Source organism: Nilaparvata lugens, chromosome Y (assembly GCF_014356525.2).
Source record: "Nilaparvata lugens isolate BPH chromosome Y, ASM1435652v1, whole genome shotgun sequence".
Classification (NCBI taxonomy): Eukaryota; Metazoa; Arthropoda; class Insecta; order Hemiptera; family Delphacidae; genus Nilaparvata; species Nilaparvata lugens.
The window spans coordinates 1,195,273-1,200,950 of NC_052519.1; the positions used below are offsets into that span (position 1 = coordinate 1,195,273).

The 5,678-nt window shown below is 30.9% G+C and overlaps 1 long non-coding RNA gene across 1 annotated transcript; it reads left to right on the top strand.

The window, feature by feature from the left end:
• The first annotated feature begins 1,096 nt into the window (after positions 1-1,096).
• LOC111050258 lies at positions 1,097-4,608 on the top strand. Its single transcript, XR_002606040.2, has 4 exons — positions 1,097-1,213; positions 1,805-1,913; positions 2,589-2,805; positions 4,375-4,608. It is a non-coding gene; the product is annotated as an uncharacterized LOC111050258 (long non-coding RNA).
• Positions 4,609-5,678: the final 1,070 nt, after the last annotated feature.

Here is a 5,678-nt window from a genome sequence, read left to right on the forward strand (position 1 = left end):
TTCTCGAAACAATGTATTTTTGATGACTGATTCGGGTGTAGAAGTTAATTTCCAGCACTTTTTGTCTCTTGCAAAAATCGTCTACAATGCACCATTAACGATTTATAGACCTTTTGCGGTAATTTTAAATGCAGTTTAAAACTGAATAATTTTGGCAGATTTTCAATTTTCTCGAAACAATGTATTTTTGATGAGTGATTCGGGTGAAGAAGTGAATTTTCAGCACTTTTTGTCTCTTGCAAAAATCGTCTACAATGCACCATTAACGATTTATAGACCTTTTGCGGTAATTTTAAATACAGTTAAAAACTGAATAATTTTGGCAGATTTTCAATTTTCCCGAAACAATGTATTTTTGATGACTGATTCGGGTGTAGAAGTGAATTTCCAGTACATTTTGTCCTCTGCGAAAAACCTGTCAGACGTGCCGTTAACGTGCTACTGACGTTTAAATTTTTTTTAAATTTGTATTTGATCATGGAAATTTCTAAAAAAAATCATGTACGATTCTGTTCATATTGTCAATCTTATCCTAGAATTTCAAATGATTCTATCCAAAATTGGAAAAGTTATACCACTTTTTCAAATTATATCAAAGTTTATGGGGAAAATCGTGCAGTATCTGAACTATACACACTTGAACTTTGAATGATTTCAAATCAAATAATAACTACTACTATTTATCAATCCCAACATTATTTAAGTGTCAAGCACAAATGTCCCCCATAAAAATCATTAACCCGCACCTGAAATATCAATTTTTTTAATAAGATTGTCAATATCATTAATTTTGAAATTCCCACCATCCATAGGTCTACTATGGTATCGAATTAAAATATCAATATATTTTTATACTATGAGATAAACGTATCGAAGTTTCAACAATTGATATATCAAACAAACAAATTCCAACTTTTTTCTGGGGCAAACTGGTTTTATTGCATCAAACAATGTAGAAATTAGGACAGTATTCCACTCTTACTTATTTAAAATATGTAATTTGAATAATGCATTCCCAAACAAGTTTGAAAATATATAATTATAAATAATCGAATATCGATGATATATCGATATTTTCATAGTAGGTTTATCGATAGTGGGTTTATTGATGGGAAGGCGGTTGTTGGTTCGGCATCGGCATTGTAACATTTAGATCGTAACGGTTTTTTTGGTGTCTATTGTTTTGTGATTTTTGTGAAAGATCAGGTTTAAGGTAAGTCAAGTGATTTTGTTTTTATTTATGTACTGTATGATGGAAGAATACATTTATTATAGTCTTATATACTTAGACTATATTTATTTAAATGATAAACTTATTGAAAGACTAGGCACATAACCTCAAAGCCTCATAACATAGCCTAAAAATGAATTATTTATGGCATAATTTTAATAATAATAAAAGTAAGCCTCTTAAATTTTAATGGAATAGAGAGCATTATTATAAAATATCTTTATTTTATACTTCGAATAATTTTGAATAGTTTATTTGAATTGATGTAGCCTAGTAGATATCATTTAATTGCTTTCTATTAGAATTTATTCAGTTGTTTGCTGGTGCGGCAGGCTTTATTTAGACTTTGTCAACAAGCAAGTGATTCATCTATTTATATTAATAGCTCTATTTCTTATTCCAATTTAGAAAAACTATAGTTGTAGTCCTCTCATTTCAGCAATATATATTTTATATAGTAAGAGAGAGAGAGACTGTGTGTTTGCAACATGTGTGTTTTTTCAATTTTCCAGTCAAGAAATATTGTTTGAAATATGTTCAATTATAAGTAAACTTTTGTTCCATTTCTGATAGGAGCTGTGGTGATAAAATTTCCCAACACAAAAGAAAAAGACATGGAAGCAGTAATCAAAGACTGGCTGAAGTCTTCAAAAATTCGGTTTACCAGCAAAGAAAAATCTAAGTAAGTCTCAATTTTGATTATTTTGAAACAGAATATAAAGTCAAACAATTTTTTCTATTAATGATGCTCACATGAGCTCTAGGCTTGTGCTAATCATTTATAGGAATGCAAAGGAAGTTTGATTAACGGAATATAATATTCTCACCACCACATATATTCAGTTATCAATTAGTTCTGCTTTAAATTATTACCTTTCCATTGCAATATTTTTTCTGTTCACATGCCTAAGCTCTAAATTGCTTTCACTAGGCCTATCTAAAAAAATCAGGAATTTATAGGTTACATTAATATCAGTTTCAGTCCTATAAAGCCAGATGACTACTAGTTTCAGGTTGCTAAAATCCCACTATCAAATTGTAGTAAGGCATTTATTAATTAGATTAGTACATGGTTCTAATCAAGACTCTCTCAAACACAGACTAACACAAATTACATTTTAATTTGATTGAGGTTAAGAAGTGGAACTATGTAGGTAGCACAGGAGACACACTGTAACTGCTAGAGATGATAACTGAAAGCTGAACTATGATTTGATCTGAAAATTACAATTTCATAATGAATAGGCCTGTATGAATACTCGAAACTTGTAGCTCTTTTTTGACCATGTTTTTCTTAAAATGGATTTTTTCATATTTCTATAGGTTTAATTAAAAAATATATATGTTACTGTTACAGGTTGCAGACACAATATTACCAGAAGATAAACTGATCCTTGCAGGAAATGTCAAAATTGGGAAAGCTGGAGATTCCCAGTTCACTAAAAATTTATGCTCATTGTTGTGGGATCCAGAAGTCCTCGAAAAAAGAAGCGTAACTGGACGAAAATCGAACGTCCACAAGGACTTCCAAGCAAAAACAATGTTGACACCCCAAAAAATGGATAGTTTAAGAAGTAAGTGTTATTTAGTCACATATTTTAAAATCCATCGTTGGAGACACCCTTTTAAAACTTACATTAATCCTAGCAGAGGATAAAGATATAGGACCATATTTATTGAACGAGCGTTAACAAGTTCTCACTTTCGACTTACTAGAGCTCAAAGTTGTTTTCTGTCTGTTTGTTTCTACAATCACTTTAGAGAATTAATTGATCAATAAGCTTCAAATTTTGAACACATATTCTTCAAACGTCTTTACAGGTCAAGTTTGTTGGACAACAAAATTGATTCATTCCTTCGTCCTCTTCAAGGATATACAGATAACATTGAATGTGCATAAGAAGAAAATTTGTTTGATTTATCCTTTAGTTAGCTGAAATTAGATTTCATGTTATTTCTTTGATCATTTCATTCATTTAAAAAAGTAATGCTATTCAGATTAATTGCTAAAGTCGCTGTCCATCTGTGGGTTTGCTTGTTTGTGAGAATTATGGAAACAACTCAATATTCTTTCTTTTCCTAGGATAATTGAATAGGTTTCATTAGGAATCCTATTTGAATTGAAAGAACCCTTTGTAATTAAACTTTGTGCAAGTGCATTTATAATTTCTAGATTATTCTGTTTATTCACTTGCTCTTTTTTGTGTATTTATCATCATAATATTTCTTTGTGAGGAAATTGAATCTTTCAATGCATGTACTCTTACTATTGATATTATCTGTTTCTCTAAACATACAAGTTTACTGTCTTATGAGATAGTTTTGAAATTAACTTTTAAAACAATTTCTTAATTGCAAAAGTGTTCTGTGCATGCTCATATATATATATTCATACAGTACTGTCTTTTTACTGTTGGGCTACATTTGAATATAAATCTGAGTACCCTTTTTAAATTATTTCGTCACAACATGTTTCGGCTACTAATGCATTAGTATTTATTTATTTTCCAATCACTTGAAAATGACATTAGTAGCCAAAACATGTCTTGAAGAAATAATTTAAAAAGGGTACTCAGATTTATATTCATACAGTATGTATGTGATTATGTAAGGAAACTATCTTTCTTTCTATTTTTCTGTGAGAGTTTTCATCATTAGCAAAATCTCTCAAATACATTTTCTGTAGGTTTTTTAAAATATTTCTAAGAAGAGCTTAAGCTGCATGTAGATTTTAAAATCAGAATGATATAGCGAGCTCTTCAGCCCAGGGGTGAATTACACGGATCTTTTTTGCAAGCCTGGTGGGAATGAACTTTTAATAATGAGCTTCAATTCCCATTAAAAGTCAATCACTGCGTTAGAGTGGGAAACAATTTGGCAACCACATGGGCTGTGCATTGGTATATTCAAGATGACGTTCAACTGCAGGCTCAACCTCCAACTTCTCTGCTGCCAGGTAGTTTAGTTGCATTGTACCCACCATTGATATTACTTTCCTTTCACGTGAGGGAGAGTCATGCATATTTAAATACATTTTTAGGTTATTAAATAAATTTGCTAGTAGATTAAGTCATGAAATAAAATCCTTATTTTCTAATTTCTTAAGATTTTAATAACCTACTTTAAACTGTTATTTGTTCTAGAAATGTTCAAACGACGGATCCTCGAGGAGAATCCGAATTCTTCAAGAAGTGAGATGGAATTAAGATGCGCTAGCATTAACCAGTACGTTGCTCAAAAGATCGCAACCCTGAACAGAAAAAGCTTCAAATCTCCTGGTGCACACCCAGATAAGGACATATTAATTCATGAATAATATATATGTAATGTAATGTTTCTTCATAAATAATATAATAATATATGAGCTACATACTTTAATAAACAATTTTGCATTTTATTCATGGCTCAATTACTTACATTCCTCAATTTTTGTCAATAAACATCTATTCACTGGATCCAATTTACTTATATTTATTAGATAATTCTTAAACTGGTATACTTCCTTGTCTGATGCTAGTCACAGCTGAGTTAGAATTCTAATATTTGCAAATGGTATCTTCATCCTATTAAGCTGCTATACGAGATTTGAAAGGATTTTTTCCATAAAGGGGACAGGTTGCTTATGGATGGCTATTGATCTGTATTGATATTAATACATTGTTATCCATGGATTTCTATTGATCTGTATTTATATCAATAGGTATTTGGGCCAATACACATCAATAGGTATCCATGGATTTATATTGATGTGTATTGATATCAATACAGCTGGGGATGTATTGATATCCATGGATCCATATTGATACGTATTGATATCAATAGGTATTTGGGCCAATACACATCAATAGGTATCCATGGATTTATATTGATATCAATACAGCTGGGGACGTATTGATATCCATGGATCTATATTGATACGTATTGATATCAATAGGTATTTGGGCCAATACACATCAATAGGTATCCATGGATTTATATTGATGTGTATTGATATCAATACAGCTGGGGATGTATTGATATCCATGGATGTGTATTGGCCCAAATACATATTGATATCAATACATTTTTTTTCTATTGATCTCTATTGATCACTTCCACTAGGGTAACCTACCTTTCTATGTAAATGTTTGATTTCAATGTATAGTAGCATTATCAAGTCAATCAGGCACACGTTTGTTTCCGGGTATATTATTTTGTTTAATCATTATTTATTTTTTTTTTTGTTCCCCTCTTGACTACAGACTCAGGGACGAGTCTTTCAGCGGGATGGGTGATGTGTCACCTGGTCATATGGGACATATATATGATTCATATATTTATCTCATATTGATCAGGATTTTAGAGTTTTAATTTACGAAAAGTTTAATGAACGGTGTTTCTGCCTTTGAACAGTTTTGTCATCGACAGAAAGATTGTTTATTTCACTTGTTATCAAACTTATTGTAGC